General features: G+C 37.7%; 1 protein-coding gene across 1 annotated transcript in view; it reads left to right on the top strand.

Annotated features, from left to right (window-relative positions):
• ATG14 (autophagy related 14) overlaps positions 1–20213 on the top strand; it is a 516698-nt gene that overhangs the window by 79082 nt on the left and 417403 nt on the right. The window lies entirely within an intron of this gene.

Below are 20213 nucleotides of genomic sequence, written 5' to 3'. Positions count from 1 at the left end.
TGGATTCATAAAGAGGAATGAAAAACTGAAGTAACTGGAATACGAAACAAAACCAGTGAAGAAGGGACTGCGTACTGAGTTACAGTGTGTGAAAAATAATTTGGAAAACATTTATTAACAATGATGTACTGGTTTAAGAAAATTACTGCAGACAACTTGGATAAATCCTCCAGTTGCAAGAGACAAATTACAGGGTGCAAATACAGGCAACAGTACGATAATAGGCAAATGACAAAAATACCATACATCTCAAATGTCCCTAATTTTTCAGAACTCTCGTGATTTTTTTTTATCTGAATTTTGACCTGTGCCCCATAACTTTCTCAGGTAATCAGTGCTGATTACTTTTAAGTCAATAATGTGATAGTTTACACTTGCATTACTGTTTAGAAAATGTGCATTGATGCAAATAGTCTTATTTTAAATGCATCACAGTGCTATATAAAAATAAAATATTTTATTTTTACAGCCTTTGCAACAGTTATTTAAGAATTTTGTTTTCTCAGGAATCCCTGACAAATAAAGTTGGAAGGTTTGCAAAACAGTGAGTTACCGAATAGTAGGTAGTAAGGATTAAAGTTTGTCAACAGAAAGAGGCTATGGTGCAGCAGAAGCAAGTGTCACACTGAAAGTAGGTGGAAACCACAAGGCAACAGTGCATGAACTCCATCTCCTATTGTGAGCTAGCAATAATAGCAGCAAACCGCTCAAATTACCTTTGCCACTTTGACAGATATGAATTGGAAGTGTTTACTGGAAGGGGGTGATGAGTTTAAGGACTACAACTCCGGCATAACAAAAGAATGGAAACAGGCCAGTTTAGAATGATAAAGAAGTAACAGGCACTGAGAATACTCTTCTGTGTGATTATCCCTGTTTGTCATTTAAGTAGTCCTTGAAAGGCAAGAAATGGTAATAAAACCTAACTAACTAAAAAAAAAAAGCAAGGTATACGTGAAAACACATGTAAAGTCATTGCATTGACAGGAGCTTAGGTGCTATATTGTATTTTAAAGCCAAACACTGCATTGTGGGATACCTGGAGGTACACACACACAAAAAAATCAAATGCCAGTCCCTGTGTTGGCAGACTGTAATTTCATTTAAAAATATCAAAAAGTATATAGAGTCCAAAAGTGGTGGTGTAGGAAACCTCAAGACATGATGAAATAAATGTGTTTTTTTCAGTCTATGGGTGTTGTTCTCTTGTAAGAGTACTGTTCATCATTGTTTGAACCAAGCTGAACTGAAGTGGGTTACCAGCCACAACTCTGAGCTATGATACCAGACAACTAAATGCTTCTGAGCTTCCCAAGAACCATGTTGCCTGTTTTTTTTGGTTGATTATACTATTTACTGCACTTATTGTGTTCTGCTTGTTTAATAATGTTAATACTGTAAACTAAACTGCATTGTTTGTAATGCATTTCTCTGTCTGACTATGTCTATTAAATTGTATTTTGTTGCAGTTTTCACTGTTGCAAAGCTTTTTTTTTTTTTTTTTTTGCTCTTTAAACTATTGGCAAAGTAATTGTTGCTACTTTTCACTGCTTGCAAAGCATCTGTTCTGTTTTCCTGCCAAGCAGTGTTTCAAATAACGGAGTTGTTTGCTGTTTAAAACATTCTTAGTTATCTCCTTGCATTTTTACTGCTGTTTAAAATGTTTCTTAGCATCTCACTGCTGTTTTTCTGCTTTTTAAAACTTTTTTTTTTTTAGTGTTTCCCACCTAACTTAGTGTAGCTAGTAGCTGTAGCATAGTCCAGATACAGGTTTGCTGCATCTGGATCTGTATGTAGTGGCTGTTGTATTCTGCGCACATTTTCCAATCTATCTTTGATTGGAAGGGGCCCTTCTGCACCCTTGTGAGAGAAGTGTGCTGCTTGGAACTTGTCTGGTGAAGGGTGGTGATTGGTCTAGGGCTTGGAGTAAACTCCCATATTGATTCTCTTGAGATTTTTATTATTTTTTTTTTTAAATTTTTAGCTTCTGTTATTTCAGCCCTGCATTTGAGCAGGTTTCTGTTTGTTTAAACTGAGCTGAATTGAGGTGTGCTACCCGCCACAACTCTGAGCTGAGATACCAGATGACTCGAGGCTTCCAGTCTTCCCAAAAAATAAAAGTTGCCTGTTTTTTGCTTGATTATATGTGTTCATCTAGAATCATAGGAGGTTGCTAGGCTAATGGCCCCGAGGCCCTTACAGGCCTAGCCAAGTTTTTTCCCCCTCTTTTAATGATGCTGTTAGTAGACCTGACTCAACACCTGCAGCCCAGTGTTCAGAAGGGTGAATTTACGATTCCCTATCCAATTATCCAGATTACGCTTGAAGTGGGTCGGTGAAGGGCTTTGTTTTACTGGGATTGGAAGCTATTCCAGAGTAGGGGTAACCTTTTGGAAATGAACCGGTTGGCATAATGGTTAAGGTGTTTACCTTACAGAAACCAGGTGCTGGGTTTGATTCTCACATGGGGTAATTGCCTAGGCTTAAAATGGCCTGGAAGGGCAGTTAGCCTAGTACTAACCTATGAACCTCTCTCTCTCCAGCAAGATCTGTTAATATCGCTTGTCATGTTGAGGTCAGTAGAGGAGGTTCAGCGAGTACCATTTTTCTTGCTAATGTGTAACATTTCCATCAGGGCAGGGTCAGCAGTTGCCTTATAGGCTAGCAGAGGTCACCTTTGAGTAGTCTGTAGGACAGAGATTTTAGTCTAGTGGCATAGGACAGGTGTTGAACAGCTTGAATTTTCTTGGTAAGGTACTTCTGAGGTCTCTCCCCAATTGGTGGAAGTGCCTGGTGAGTTGCATACCAAAGGGTTTATTGTAGTCTATAATTGGTCTTATAAGAGAGGGGTACAAGGGGGTTATAACCTCTTTTTTTGTTGGAGGCAGTGCCCTTATTGATGATATAGGCAACTTAAAAGCCTTCCTCACCCCTGCGGAAACATGATGGTCGAAGGAAAGGTTGCTGTCAACCTGTGTGCCCAGATCTCTTACCATGGATTGGGTACTTAAGGTGTTCTTGTTAACTGTGGCACTCTGCAGGGATGTGTCTCTGGTTGAAAGGGATGATCACTTTTTAGCATTTAGCTTGAGCTTGTGAGTCTGGCACCAGTCGGTTTGAATAAGACCTTTCTGAAGGGTGACAGTGCCACTAGGGGATTCACTGATCTCGCCTAGCTTGCCGTCATCTGCAAACTTGTTAGCTACATACCTTTTGTTTTGGTCTGTACTTCTGAAAAGTAAATTTCAGACAATAGGGGGCCCAGCATAGAGCTGTGTGGTACTCCACTGGTTACTGGTCTCTAGGTGGATGAAAAGTCCCGTATTTTAACTGTGTGTTTTCTATTGGTGAGCCAGTTAGCAACCCACCTAACTATATGTTTACATTCAGTTGGGTAAGTTTATCAGTGATGCCTGAGTGGGGAATGGTGTTGAAGGTCTTCGCTAGATCTAAATAGGCACAGTTTTGCCCTCATCCATGGCTTTGGTTACTGTCTCAAGGAAGTCCACCAAATTCAGTAGGCACAATTTCCCTTTGATGAAACCAAACTGGGATGGGTCTGGTGCTTGGAGGTCACCTATATGCTTGTTGATGAGGTCCACGATGATTCTCTCCATTTCCTTGCATATGAGGCTGGTCAGACTTATTGGTCTGTAATTCCTGAGGTCAGCAGAGAAGCCCACTTGGTGGAGGGGGATGACAGTGGTAGTTTTCCAATTTGCAGGAACATATCCAATGCTTAGACTGTGGTTAAAGAGAGTACTCGAGGTGCTGCTAGCTCCTGTTTTAAGTAGTTTAGGACATGGCCAGAGGTGTTGCCTGGACCCATAGAAGACTTGTTTTTTGCCTTGGAAAGGGCATTAAGGACCTGTTCCTTAGAGATTTCTGGGGGAGGACATGTGGGAGCAATGCCTTGTGGTATGTTGTGTGGTGACAGGTTCAGCAAGAACTTCTCCCCCCATCTGCCACCAGGTTAGTAATATCACCAGTTTCAATATATGTTGTACCATTTACAAGTTCAATGCAAATCTGAGATTTTCCTTTAAGATTGCGTACGTAGCAAAATAATGCCTTGTGGTTACCCTTGTCTAGGGAGGCCAATTTAGATTCATAATCGGCTTTGCTTTTTTTCACTAGGTGTTTTATTTTCTTATTTAGTCCAATAAGAGAGTCCTTTGAGTTTAGGAACCATCTTCTACTGCTTTTGGACAGCAGTTTCTTTATTCTGTTGTATAGCGTGTTTATGGCGGATGTCCACCAAACAGGCTTGTTCTTACATGAGGAGCTTAATTTTATCCTGTCGAGTACAGCTTAGTTGACGCAAATGTGGAGGTGTTTATACAAGGTGTTGGCATAAACCTCAGCGTAGGTATCCTTGCCATCAGTAGGGGTAGAGGCTATGAAACTAAGTCTTGTAAGAGATTATAGTTTGCTTTGGAGAAATGTTTTAGTTTAATTACAGCTGTGGGAGGGTTAGACTCTGTTGTTACTTCTAGTGTGATTGACTTGTGATCAGATCTCACTAGAGATGACTGTACATTTGGGGTGTTGCAGTGATAACTCATGTTCATGAGTATCAGATCCAGGATGTTTGAACCCCTAGTAGGGATGTCCACTAACTGGTCCAGGGCATTGGAACTTACACATTCAAGATTCTCTTTAGATGAATACATTGGTACAGGTGTAGTTAGATCAATCTGTTGATGAGTACTTGAAGTCTCCCAAGACGAGGGTGTTTGGTATATTGAGAGACTCCAAGAGGTCCAGGAAGATATTTTGGGTGTCCTGGTTCATGGAGGGGTTCCTATAACTGGCGATAATCTGAAGAGGAATTTTACCTACAGAGAGTTGTACATGGAGAAGTTTGAGGGACTCATTTAGAAGTACCAATCTGGAGGAGGATTGGTCTTTAATATTTAATACTGTAAACTAAACTGTGCTGTTTGTACTGCATTTGTTTGCCTTACTGTGTCTGTTAGATCATATTTTGTTGCTGTTTTCACTATTGCAAAGCTATTTTTTAGTTGTTTTCACTGTTTGCAAAGTAATCGCTACTTTTCACTATTTGTAAATCATCTGTTCTGTTCTTCTTTCCCCCCAAGCAATGTTTTAGATAACTGATTTGTTTGCTGTTTAAAACATTCTTTAGTGTCTCCTTGCTGTTTAAAAACATTTCTTAGTGTCTCAGTGTAACTAGTAGCTGTAGCATAGTCCAGATACAGAAAGGACTAAGAAGTCCAAGGGACCCTTCTGCACCCTTGTGAGAGAAGTGTGCTGCTTGGAACCTGTCCGGTGAAGGGTAATTGGTCTAAGGCTTAGAGTAAGCACCCTTATTGGTTCTTTTGAGTTTTTTTTTTAAAAAAAAAAATTGTAAGTTTTTAGTTTCTGATATTTAAGCCCTGCATTTGAGGAGGTTTCGGCTTCCTTGCACGTCACAAAACACCTCATACTGCCATGCAACCGTGCTCCATAGCCAGACAGGTAATTTAGACAATATTTCCCTTGGGTACAGCTGTAGTACATTTGTGTAGTCCTCATCGGTAGTACCTCTCCAGTCTAAGAAGTCTTGCTAGTGAGCTGTGACCTGTTAAACCACCAGCCAAAAACCCCGTCAGAAATACCCATCTACAGAGCACATCCTAGACAGTCCTGAAAGCACCCAGTTTATGATAAGTTTTTCAAACCTAGCATTATGGACAGTTGTATTCCCCTTGTTTCTTCTTGCCACCTTGTTGACATGGGTCTCCTGAGGCAGTGTAGCAGCTGCCTCATGTACACTGACGGCCCTCTACTAATAACTCACTCTAGTACAGAGTGCGAGAGATGTATCTACACCAAGAATCTTGAATCCCTGCTCTCTCGCATTCAAAACAGTAACATTGAAGAGATTGTCAACTCACCCACTACTATTCATGCACATAGTGCCACTACTCATACACATAGTATTCATTCAACACATAAGTCAACATATGTGGAGGTTCTCTCAAAAAAAAAAAAAAAATTACTGAAGCACCAGAGATATCCAAAACAAAAGACTGCTAAAACTAATACATTTCCCACAGCACCCAAGACATACAGCAGCACCAGTGTCTCGCCTACCAGGTCTTTAAGACGTAACACTCATTTCCTTGTCATTGGAGATTCCAAAGTTAGACACACACATGTCCCACTCACTAGGTTAAATAAGGAGGAAGGTCATGGTCAGCTGCCTGTCCAGTGCCAGGATTCATCAGATCATGCATGCAGTCAGGTCTTTCGGCAACAAGTACCATTATGACTCTGTCATAGCTCATGTTGGAGTGAACGACCCGAGACGTACATCACTGAACTATATAAAAAGAGATAAAATTGAGCTCTGTGTCCCAGGCAGGTATGTCCCTAGCCTTGAGTAGCATATTACCCTCACCTAGAATGATGCTGCAGTATAGACAAAAAATGGTTGATTTCAATAATTGGCGTAGCTTTTGGTGTCGTTCAAAGGAGATCCAGTTTCTGTTAGCCTGTAATGTTATGGTCAACAAACTTTGCTGCTTTGCCAGAGACGGTTTGCACCTGGCACCACTAGGTTTTCGGCTGCTGGTAAAGGCTTTTGCCTCCCCCATAGTGCCTTTTTTAGGCAAGGTTTCAAAAACAAAATTGCCAACATAAAAATTGTCCACCATAAGAAAATACGGGTTATGCTGCTAAGTACTGCAAGCTTAAGTGAAAAACTGCACACCCTGGAAACACTTCTGTCACTGGAAGATGTAGATGTCTGTGTGGTCACAGAAACCTGGTTCAAAGCCTCCGAGAGTACCCCGGCCTTGCAAGGCTAGAATGCCTTCCACACCTTCAGGCAGTATTTCTATGAATATTAGAGAGAAATTCATCTCCCATCTAGTTAGACTGGACAACTTCATGGAGTTACTCCAAGTTCAGATTACTGTGGGTAAGACCCCCATTCAAGTCATAGCTAGTTATAGAGCCCCCTCCATGGATCATGATGTGCACGAGGCCTACTTGTACAAACTGGAGTCAGTTGAAATATTGCCACACACTCTGGTCATGGGGGATTTCAGTTATCCCACCATTGACTGGCAAACCAACTCTAGCCCTAACTCACTAGTGCAAAAGTTCCTTGACTTTATTAATCCAAGTGCCCTGGAACAAATTGTTCAAACCCCAACAAAAGGAACAGATATTCTAGATCTGTCCCTCACTAACATGACAAACAGATGCACCATCTCAACTGTCAGATCCTCATTAGTTAAATCTGACCACAAATCGGCCACCTTTGAACTGGCACTAACACCAGAACTCGCAAAGGGCGAAGTCTAAAAATCTTCACCAAAGTAAACTATATCCTCCTAGGGGAAGGTGTAAATGCATTCCAAACCCTCAACCTCAGCTGGAAGTGGTAACTACACCAAAGCTTACACTAAAGCCCTGTACAATCACTTGTATAAGTGTATAGACTCTGCTGTTCTAGAGAGAAACAAAGCCAGAGCCTCAAGTAAAAAAAAAAAAAAAAGAAAGCCACCCTGGTTGGCCTCAACAGACAAATAAGACAACATATCAAATCCTCTAAGGGTAACTTTGAGAAACTTAATCACAGCCAAGGATAATCGTAAGGCCTTTTATAGATGCATACGTAGCCTAAAAGGTAGGACCCAGGCATGTGCTGAACTAGTGACTAACAGTATCTCGCACACAGACATTGATCCTGCAGAGATAACAAACCTGGTAGCGAACAGATCTGGCAAAAATTTCACTCCCTTATCCTCCTCCAGACATCGCATATCTTTCCCCCAACTTCCCCCCCACCCTGCATATCTGAAGACCAGGTCATTAAAGCATTGTCTAAGGCAAAAAAAAAAAACACAGCCTCTATGGGACCAGACGGCATCCCAGGCTGTCTTCTAAACAAACTAAAACATGAGCTAGCATCACCATTAAGTACCCTATTCAGTCATAAACTAATCACTGGCTTTATTCCTGTGGAATGGAGAACAGCAATCATTATTGCCCTCCACAAAGGTGGCTTAACAGTAGACTCAGGGAATTATAGACCCATATGTCTGACCAGTCTCATCTGTAAAGCCATGGAGCATATCATGGACCTCATAAATAAAGACAAAGGTGACCTCCAAACCCTGGATCTGACTCAATTTGGCTTTGTCAAGAGCAGATCCTGCCTGTTAAACCTGGTGACATTTTTCGAAACTGTGACCAGTCATTGACAAGGGCAGATCTGTGCACATAGCATACCGGGATTTGGCAAAGGCCTTTAACTCAATCCCACACTCAAGACATTAACAATAAGAGGTTGAATAAACAAAACCATATCAAAGAAATCTTTTCTCTAAGGAAAAAGAAGAATGTTTCTAGTATACCAGAAATACTAGATGAATTTAGAAATCACTTTCACAAAATTAACCATAATAATATTAACATGGAACCTAAAGATAAAATAAAGGAGTTTATAACCACAAATATGAATAAAAAGCTTAATAAACAACAGATTAAACTATTGGACAAGAGTATTTCATATACAGAAGTTATTACACAAATAAATAAGCTTAAATCAAACAAAGCACTGGGTAATGATGGTATTATACCAGAGATATATAAAATCCTTTCTAAAAATACATATTCATTAATACATACGGTTTTTATTTTGGCCCAAACTGAGTTAATAACCCCCCCCCCCCCATCTTGGCAATGTACATTTATTTCGCCAATTTTAAAACCTAATAAAGATCCAAGTAGATGTTCTTCATATCGGCCCATCTCATTACTTAATGTTGATTATAAAATGTTTATGAGTATCTTTGCTGATAGATTGAAGACAATCATTCCCGACATTATAGATATAGATCAGACAGGCTTCATTGTAAATAGAAATACTTTTGATAATATAAGAAGAACTTTAACATTAATAGATTTTGCAAATAGGAAAAAGAAAGATTTAACACTTATTAGTCTTGATATAAGTTCAGCATTTGATTCAGTAAGTTGGGACTATCTGTTTACCTTAATGAAGTGCACAAACTTCTCAGATACATTTGTAAATCTAATTGAACATTTATACAAAGGAACGTTAGCTTATATTAAGGTAGGAACATATGTTTCACAAAAAATACCCATTCTTAAAGGTACAAAACAAGGATGTCCACTTTCTCCACTATTATTCACTTTAGTAATGGAGCCTTGGGCTAATTTGATCAGAAACAGTACTGACATAGAGGGTTTTGAAATAGATGAAAATACAACATCCAAAATTCAACTTTTTGCAGATGATGTTCTAATTACATCAGCAGGATCTAATTCTTCTATACAGTCTCTATTTGATAACATGATGAATTTTAAAAGTATTTCTGGTCTAATATTCAATGAAGAAAAAACTAAAATACTACCTATATATACACGAAAAAATATTCTCATTAGTGATTTTACTAAATATGTACCCAATTCAGGTCAGATAACTTATTTAGGTATAATACTATCTAAAGATATTAAATCTATTATATATAATAATTATAATACCTGTTTTCTTAATATTCAAATTTTTTTTAATACCTGGAATAATATGTTTTTTACTATGGAGGAGAGACTTACAATTATTAAAATGATAATATTCCCCAAGATTTTATACTTAATACAATCAATAATACTTCCACCTACAAAAATAATTATCAAGAAACTGAACACACTAATGTTAAATTTCTTATGGGCACCTAATAGACCTAGGATTGCATTAAAGAAACATACTAATAGCTGGTCTCAAGGGGGTATTTCTTTTCCAGACTTTAATTTATATACTATCTCTTCTATTGTAAAAGTTATTACTTTATTAATAGATCAGTCATATGTCACAAAATGGAAAGATTATTGGGAGCTAATTAGTATGCACTTCATGAAAATCTCCTTAACACATAAAATATGATTGTAAATAACTCCATGTTATGGTTACTAAAGGAATTTTATACTTCACCTATTACACCTAAACATATGGTTTGTTACCCATTAAATATTATTATTAGTTATCGTAACTTTATATTCATGCACCCTAAGTATAGGGAATGGAATTTTATTGTATTTCCTATAATGTATACTCAGGGTATGCTTTTGTCATCTACTTCTGAAGGAACTCATTTAGCTATAGATAATGATCTAAAGTACCGGTATCAGTTGATATCTGATAATAAAGTTAAAAATCTAGATTTCTTAAAACAAGAATTTGATCTAAGAGAAACTTGCTGGTTAGAGGTTCAGACCTTTAGACAACATCTCATTAATAAAATAGATTTAATGTCTATAACTGTTAAAGAATCTATTCCAACACTGATTGATTACTTGATATTAAATTTACAACATAAAGTTTCTGATAAAGGTAAACTTTCATACATACATAAAGTTATCAGACAAGAAACTTTTTACAGTGTAGATTCATACTGGAATTATTTCACTTCTATTAATGGGGACCCACCAAATCAACAAGATAAACAATATATATTGGAATCTGCTTATAGAACTATGTCTTCCATTGTCTGGAGACGTTATACATGGAAGTTTTTACATAGATCTTTTTATACACCTTTGATGATGAATAAAATAAATAATAAAGATAATCTATGTAAGAGATGTAATGTAGAAATTAATGCTGACTGGGCTCATATGTTTTATGACTGTATAAAATTGAAAGAATACTGGAAGTCAATTAATGAATTTTTGCAGGCTCTTTTTACAGATAATTTCATTATTTCTAAATCTCTTATATTATTCAACACATCTGTACCTCAAAGTGTTAAAAAGGTTAAGCTTCCCTTGTTATGGTCTATTCTAGCAGTGGCTAGGAAAATAATAACTAGAAATTGGATTTCAGATACACCTCCTTCGTTCAATGAATTTAAAAATGTTATGAATATAGTGTGCCATATGGAAATAAACACAATTAGGACTAGAACAAATAGAAAAACATCTTATTTTATTGTATGGGATAATTTACAAAATTTGTTAAAAAAAATTTTAATTTCAATAGCATGGTAATTTAGTTTAATTAATTGATCTGATTGTAGTGGATGTCTTTGTAAATACTTTAGTTGTTTTGTTGAATATTATAATAATACCTATTTTTAATTACTTGTATAAAATTGTTATGATATTTCTCTTATATGTTAAAACAATAAACTTGTTTTGAAAAAAAAAGACATTAGCAATAAACATAGCAAGCCGAATGTAAACCCCTTTGTTGTAAGATGGGTTGCCAAGTGACTCACAAACCGGTCGCACACTATCAAAGTGGGTGACTCCACATCAACCAGCAGACCTGTTTCCAATGGGGTGTCATAAGGTTCAGTGCCTGGCCTCCTACTGTTTGGTATAAACTTCTCAGATGTTCAGGCCAAAACTAAAGGGCTGTGACTGAGCAGGTTTGCAGATGACTGCAAACTGGGTGCAGTTATTGAATTGTGAACGTAGAAACACGCTGGTTATACATGGCAGTACAATTGCATAAAAACTTTAATCTTCGATAGCAGAGAAGTAAGCGCTTTCACAACCAATAACAGTTGCTTCATCAGACTGCATATAAAAAGACATACTCATTTTATATTTGTGATGCAGTACAAAACTGTCCAATTACTGAGATACTAATTAACACATGAAAAAATGTAAAAGGGTGAATACACATTTGTGAAAATGCTTGTAAATTTAAGAAATATATATACACACACATATATGACCAACCTACAAGTCAGAAATTAATAGGCACATGCATTATACTTATAAAGAATAACAAAAAAATATAAAATTTGTATTTAAAATATTATAAATTCAATGTTTCAGACTCTTTGATTTGAGGGTGGGTTTAAGCGACATCCTGCTATTCAAACCAGGAGGTCTGTCAGCATTAAGCAGCAGTATCCACCTCTGCTCAGCCTTCTCGGTTTTATTTCTAGCATCAACTCCCCTCATACTCATCTTAACAATATCTAAAACTAGAAACTTAAACGTATGACTGACACCTTCCTTTTTAACATGCATGGCTAAGGCATTACTCTCTTTACAATTTCTTATATCTCTGATGTGTTCTAGGACCCTTTCCTTAAATAAACAATTAGTTTTACCTATGTAAAAAGAGTAACATTCTGTGCAATAACAAAAATAAACATTCTTCATTGTACAATCAGCGTAGAAGTTACAGCTAATGTGAAAACCTAATGTGGGGTGTACAAAGACTGTGCTTCTGTGAATATTATTTATAATATTTTAAATACAAATTTTATATTTTTTGTTATTCTTTATAAGTATAATGCATGTGCCTATTCATTTCTGACTTGTAGGTTGGTCATATGTGTGTGTATATATATATTTCTTAGATGTATATATGTACATAGATATATTTTTTACAAGCATTTTCACAAATGTGTGCTTACCCTTTTAAATTTTTTCATGTGTTAATTAGTATATCAGTGATTGGACAGTTTGTATTGCATCACAAATATAAAATGAGTATGTTTGATTTTTTATGTAGTCTGATGAAGCAACTGTTACAGGTTGTGAAAGCGCTTACTTCTCTGCTATCGAAGATTAAAGTTTTTATGCAATTGTACTGCCGTGTATAACCAGCATGTTTCTACGTTCACATATCCTGCTTCAACGTGGTTATTTCATCTGGAGTTTGGTTCTTTTCATTTTCAATGCAATTATTGAATTCCCAGATGATGTCAATATGGTTTAGGAGGGTCTTACGCAGACCAACAACTGGTGTCTTAGTCACAGACTCAAACTGAATACATAGAAATGCATCATCATTCCTTTCGGTAAAAAGTGTCCTTTCACACTATCAAATTAACAATAATACCCTATGTACCTCCAAAGTGGTAAGAGATCTGGGATCACAAGTAGACTGTGACCTTAACTTTGACCACCATGTGTCTACTGCAGCAAGGAAGGCTTTCTGTGTAGCACACTTGATTAGCAAAGGCATCACCTGTAGAGCAAAGGAGGTTATAACCGTCTATACTAGTCAGTAATCAGGCCCATAATTGAATATAACACCCCTTTCTGGCATGTACCGTACAAAGCAACAGTTGGAGAAATTTCAGAGGTTTCTAACTAAGAAAATCAAGAGACTCCAGCATGTGCTTTACATAGACTGACTAAAGTCCCTGTCATTATACTCACTATCATATAAACTTTTTCGGGGAGACTTTTGTCTGGCTTACAGAGCAATCTCCAACCCAAAGCTAATAAATTTGCTGCATATCCGTAAATCAAATGGGATTAGAGCTACCCATTCCAAGGACCTGAGTATGGCCTGCGACTTGAATTGGGCATGCTGGAGGGACAGATTTGCCTCCCAGCGACTGCCATGTCTTAATAGGCTGCCAATTCATGTTAAGCAGAGTACCTCTATGACACTGTTCAAAAGGAACCTGGATGAGTGGATGGGGCACCATTAAATGTTACCAAGGATAGCGCCCACAACCCTCCTGGACATGGGCAGTCATTACTAAATACAGTCCTGGGTGTTGACTAGAGTATTTATGGTATTACATTGGGATGAAATGGCTAGGCTTGAAATGACCTCTGGGTCAATAGTCTAGTAACCTCCTATGAACCTATTTTAGTGTTATGTAACATCAGTAGCCACAACCTTTTTAATACTGCTGTTGTAGTGGTTATGCGTTCTTGTTCATTAGCACTTCTGTGCTTGCATTATGGGAAGTATGTGCTCAGTACACATACGTGCCTGACATTTAAGATTGTGGGTACAGATATCTAACTCTTGGGCACTAATACAGCATAATCTATTGCCTAATAGGATAAGATTATTGTAAGGATTTGTCAAGGTCATGGAAGAACAAGGCTATTAGTTCCATTATTGTCCATACCAACAGAGTTTGCCTAAATAACAGGACACACAGAAAACAAGGGATTTTGTCCCATGGCCATTCACATCCACTTGCAAGACAGAATTCACAAATACTGTGAATGAGGTGGCACTACAGGCCTTTCACATTCATGGCTGACTGCTGTTTGCTGTCTGTGCCATGGACCAGCCCTTCTGTGGCCATGTCTGGGTTGAAATTGTCAGCAGTGTTAATGTGGTATGTAGTCAGGACCATAGCTGTGACCTCATTCATCACAGGTTCACAGATATGATCCATACTGCTACCCACATAGCAGAGCCTATAGTATGGGAATGTAAGGTAGCAGGTGATGGGCTGTCAGTTGAAACACCTCCTATGGAAACGAGAGGGATTCCTGCTCTTGCTTAAAGGCAGTACCTCTTCCACAAAGTCGCACATTGAGGCGCTGGATGTTGGGCAGAACTGGAGAAGTCCCAGAGAGTTTCAACTGCAGATGCTCCAGGTATATAGTCTTTTTGCATTGTATCTAAAGCTGCACATCTTCCTTACCTCTTGGTCATTCTAAACATCATTAAATCTGTCTGATTTGGGGCATATAGGTACACTGAGGTTCTAAATGCTACTATCATCTATGCAGTGTAGGGCCATGGGTATACTTTTCTCTGGTTTATAGTTGTAAATATATCCATTGTATGTGCTGTTGTGTTGTTGGGCCATATTTACACTGGATATTTCTTGCTTTAGTATATTCACAGGTGATGCTTGCAGAAGCCAACCATACAGTGAAAGATAATTTTGTTATGCAAACACACACATAGATCAATGCCAACCAGTGCCAACTGGTAAAAAGACTGAGGGTAAGTAAAAAGAAAGCTGACTGCAGTGAAAGAACATTGTAGTGCTTAGTGCATTGTATCGGTATTACTATAGAACACAGTAGTGACAGTTTCACATATCTATAACTTGGACAAAAGTTTGTCTTCCTTGGTAGACTTATTAGTGCAACACTGATGATTACTATAAAAATGATACAACAGTGCAGAGCATGGTATTGTAGTTCTTTACAAGTACTGCTTTTGTCTATTATTACAACATACACTTTGGTTTGTTATTCCACACTTGAAAACAGCAAGAGGTAAAGCAAATGGCGTTGCCTGTTGTACAATGAATAAATAAAGGGGAAAAAAACATAGTTATGGGCTAATGCACTCACAAGTTTCCAAGGATAGTTTTTGCTGTAATATTAATAAACACTATGAATTTACGGAATATACCTCCTGAGGAAAAAATTAAAAATGTAAAAGAAGCAAAGGCAGCTGCACCAAATGTAACAAATCCCTCAGAAATATCACACTAATTTAATTTAGTTGTAGTGCATGGAGTTCCATGATTACACTCCAGTACCAGGAAAAAGACAAGCTAGTCGAGTGCCACTCTAGCATGAGACGATTGTTAAGCATCTTTCTAAGTGCTGTTAATAGTGGGTGTCACACTAGGTGCTAGTATCTCAGTGCCAGTCTCTTAAACAAGTGTCAGAAGTAAAAACAAGTTAGTTTCTGCCTTGCTGTGCCTTTCTGTCAACTTGCCCTGTCCCTCATAAACTTGTTCCATTTCCTGGTAAATCACTAAGAGTTAGTCAGCCAGAAACAACATTTCATATGTCTTCTTATCCAGAAACTTGTATTGATGCAAAATATGTGCTTTTGTTAACATTTTAGGTAAATTGGAGCAATATTTAAAAATGTTGCCTATGTTTGAGCCTGCTATTAAATAAATGATGTTATTGGTGTTCTGCTACTTTCTGTTTGACAGTGCTCACTAATGATTTTACCATCTGTCAAGGCTGGTGAAACACTATGCACTTTTTTTTCTTTTCTGTAACTAGTACTACATGGAGCAGATACAGCTCCATATATTACAAAGAAGTATGATCTGGACACCAATCATAACCTTTAATTATGTGTTCTTGATATGGATGACAACATTTACCTGTTGAGCTTCACTCTGTAGGTGACTTTCTTGGCATCCATGTCTCAAACATACAATAATGCAGTTATGATGAGAGGACCCGATCATGATCCATCATATAGTAAGCATCAGCAGCATTTCAGCATAGCATTACTTCACTTAACGAGAAAGTACACAGTAAGTAACACTCATATAATTCACAGACTCTCCTGCAGTTATCACTAGTGTGCAGTTATCAATGGTCAAAAGAATATTCAAAACATTTAGTGCTGATTTATATTACTTGTTTTCTAACTGGTACTAAATTCATACTTTTCAGCTGTCCCTGGTTTTGACTCAGATTTTAGCTTTGTCCTCTCTTTTTATATCTTCTAAAACTGGTGACTCAGAAAAAAGTAGGTGAATTGCAGTTCATGAATAATGGCAATAATTGCAGTTATAGACATCTTTTACTCTAGAAAATGTATAGTAATTCATGTTCTCTTATTTTGTTAGTGCTCAAGTGAATACTACTAATATTTTAAAAAGTGTCCCAGATTGTTCCTGATTATTTCTGGATTTGTCTGTGATTCATTTGAGAGCTGTGGTACTAATAGTAATCTCAGACGCATCTTTTTTGCTTTTTACCCTTCTGTGACCTTTGGTGCAGCCACGGTGGTGCAGTGGTAGCTTTGTCACCTCACAGCAAGAGGCTTTCCTGTTCGATTCTCGGCTGGAGCGCCTTCTGTGCGGAGTCTGCATGCTCTCCCCATGGTCGAATGGCGTTCAAAAGACGTGTAGAATGGGCGTTCCTTCGTTGAAGTTTGGGTGTCGAGCTGGAACCTCGGCACCGTAAAAATCTACTGCCAATCATTCGCGGACCGGAGTTCCGCTGTGGTGACCCCTAACCGGGAGAAACCGAAAGAAGAAGAACAAACAACCCTTCTGTGACCTTTTCCTGTTTTTTGTTTGCTTTCAGTGACATCATCAAGGAGGATTGGTTTATTAACTCTGTCGAATTCCGTGCAAGCAGCTGCTGAATTGCACCTATAAATTTCAACTTTTTTACCTTCAAAAATAAACATTTAAATCTAGTGCAGTCTTTGCAATCAGAAATCTTAGTACTGCTTTTTTTTTGGGGGGGGGGGTGAAACTGTGGTAAATCATTTTTTGTAAATGAGTTAGCGTACTAGTTCTTCCTTTTGCAGCAGGTGATTTCAGTTCAGGGAGATTTATACACAAGCACCATACCTCTCAACTGTAAAGATTTTTTGCAGAATGTCCAGATTTTTGCCTCATATTTTTGATCCGTTATTTTATAAAATTGTTGTTTTCTGGCAAATTAGTGGCAAATTATTAAAGAGTGAAGTTAGAAAGTGATGACAGACATTTGAGTTTCAGACATACTCTTCAGAAAATTCATGTTAATGCAAAACCTGTTTTTCTATCAAATTTCTAAGTTTTTAAGAACAATATTTAAAAATTGTACCAATTTTTGGACCTTTGTCCCACTTTTATTTGTGGCTTTGTCCAGATTTCTTGATCTAAGAGGTTGAGAGGTATGACAAGCACACAGTAGTATAAACTAAATATAAAATTAAAAAGACAGCATTGTGTAGCAGAGTACAGAATTAACATAAAATGTCTATACACATGTATATTTAGATAAAATATAAAACAAAAAGAGGTACGGAGTATCAAAGTAGGTGTAACTGTACAGATCCAGTGTTAACTGATGAAGCTGGTACAGAAGATTTATTCTGTGAACTGTAAACAAACTGTTTCCTGTAGCTCAGTGTTTGATTCCTCAGGCCACCATGCCCATTTTATGCCTCTGAGGGATTTTTAATATTTGTAATTTAACATTATAGCTTTAAATAGAGATGTGATTTTGGTGCCCATAAAGAAAGTATTTAAGATGTTAATTGATTTATTGAAAGCATTCTGATGAAGTCCACACTGTTGGTGGATGAAAGCACTTAATCGTTGTGTTATTAAAGAAGAATTTTTATAGTACTGTGTGCTGCTTCCAGGTGGATTCCATACACCTTTATAGTGTTTATTTGTGCATTTTCTGCCTCTGAGGAAGTCACGTAAGCAGAGTGCGCTTCGGGAGCAATTTGGGAATTTACCTTGGATCCATAGTGGTCTCACAGACCTCATGGTAGTAACTACTTCTGAAAAAAATGAAGGCAGTATGTATTTGCTTGGTTGTAGAAACCAAAATGCTGACTTAGAAAGTGTTAATTGAAATGTAGGCATTTGCCAGTGATTTTTATGTTTTTGCTTTGGTGTTCTGGCTGCTGGGGCATTCGGTTTGCATTTATGATGGTTTTAAATTAGGGAGGTGTTGCTGTAAAATAATAAATAAGCTTCAGTTCCAGTGCCATTTATTAGATTGTGCATACTAGCAGGCATCCAGGTCATGTGTCATTATGTCAAGCTTTTTAGTAATGCAAAAAAGTCGAAATTGTCATTTTTCATACTGTGCATGTCTGTCTGTTATGTGCTGCAGACATTTTAAAAAGTCCTTTCTGCTTATGAACTTTTGGAGGTTAACTCACGCAGCCAAATATATACACTTAAAGTTGGACTAATCTACCCATGATATGCCGCATGTGAGAGCCACCTACAGTGCCTTAACATCAGCACACTACACACATTTAGAAGGCATTACCTTTCAACAGACAGAACAGATATTGAAACATGATGTATGGTGCTATGTACTCTAGGAAGATTGTCCTGCTTTCAGCTGATTTTTAAAGTCAGACATTTATACAAATAGTCTTGTAGCCAAAAGTTATATCCACCTCGTACTCCATACTGAGACATCTTAGGTCTAGTAACTGATTTTTAAAGTCTATGACCCACTGAGTTTTAACTTGCAAAGTGAAGGGCCTTAAGTAATTTCATCTGTAATTTTACTTGTTAATGTATTTTCTTCAATTTTACATATTTCTTCACGTGAGGATTTTTTTTTTTCTTGGGTGTCCTCTGCAAAGAGCTTCTTCACAGTATAACATAGCATAATATGGTTAATGAAATACAGTAAATTCATAAAAAAATAGAAACATTTGTGAAGAGAGAAGCCACTGGGGGTGGGGCAACTTTTTGGTTATCCAAAGTGTGGATCAGAAGCAAGATTTAAAGCTGGCAAAGGCCAGGATTCAGAAATTTTACTGACAAGGTAAGCCGTTTTTACAGGTGATGGTAGCTGTTTCCAATTTTCAGACAGCCCTACCACAGTGCTTACCTCAGACATTCAGCATAGTGGTGGGCTGTCTCTCGCCTACCACAAATGCTAATTAGGCATTCAAGTCATGTGCTTTACCTTGGAAATATCTGAGGCAAGTGATATACACAGCCATGATTCATATAACCATTTAGCTGTGTAAATGACTACTGCAAGCCGTGTTAATTAACTCTACCAGAAACTTTCATTCGCCCATTACATTCAATGGATGAGATCATATTGGAGTTAAGCGTTGGGGAGTTTAGTGGACAGGTAGTGTTGGGAGGGTGCATATGTGTATGGTTTCCTTTTTGAGTGGAATCAGGGGTGTGTGTGTGTGGGAGGGGGGGCATTTTACATACTCTTGAAATTATTTTAAAAGATACTAGACTAACAGGTTTTACAGCAAGAAGCTGCAAATGAGTATTAAGTATGAAACTCTGGCGTTATTGATTGACTGTAAGGGTGTGGGAGAAGTGACAATGCAGTGCAAGAAGTGAAGTCCTGGACATACTTTTACAGCCTGGCCAGTTGAAAGATGTATAGGTGTGTGTTTGGATGTGTGTGGAACATTGAATGAGGGGCTGCCTGTGCTGTGAGTACCACAAAGGCAGCAGGAAATAATCTCTTGTTAGCAGTTGTGGTAAGCACAGTATGATTAAAATAATTGCAAATTAGCTGATAATGAGGTTGTTCCTCATTGCAGTTAATGTGTCTCTGAATCACTTGTTTCCGCCATCTCTCTAAAAGGCTCTTTTGGTACTGCTTTACTGCTCTTTCCCGGCCTGTCTTTGAATCCTGGGCAGAGAACTGGATTCTAGGCAAGTTATAAAACAGAAGCACAGAACATGATAAAACACTGGTGAAAGAGGAGACTAGCTCTCCTCTGACCTCCTACACCAAAAAACACATTGGTCCCTAGAGGATAGTTTCTTTCGAATGTAAACTCAATGAATACTACAGATGCAGGATCTAAGTAGATCTGTCACTGTTTTCTGCAATCCAATTTGTCTTTTTTTGAAATCTCATTTTATTTCTTTCTGGAGTCACTTAATCTGTAACTTGAAGGAAAAGCAGTTGAACAGGTTAACAACATCAGGCATCTTGAGATGTGTTGTTAAGGAGAAATGAAGTCCCAGTGAGGAGGTCAGAGCTAGAATCAGAAGCACTGTAGCTAC

This window comes from Protopterus annectens, chromosome 6.part0 (assembly GCF_019279795.1).
Source record: "Protopterus annectens isolate FY-2018-M chromosome 6.part0, PAN1.0, whole genome shotgun sequence".
NCBI classification, from domain to species: Eukaryota; Metazoa; Chordata; order Ceratodontiformes; family Protopteridae; genus Protopterus; species Protopterus annectens.
This window is presented reverse-complemented; position numbering and strand designations above follow the sequence as displayed.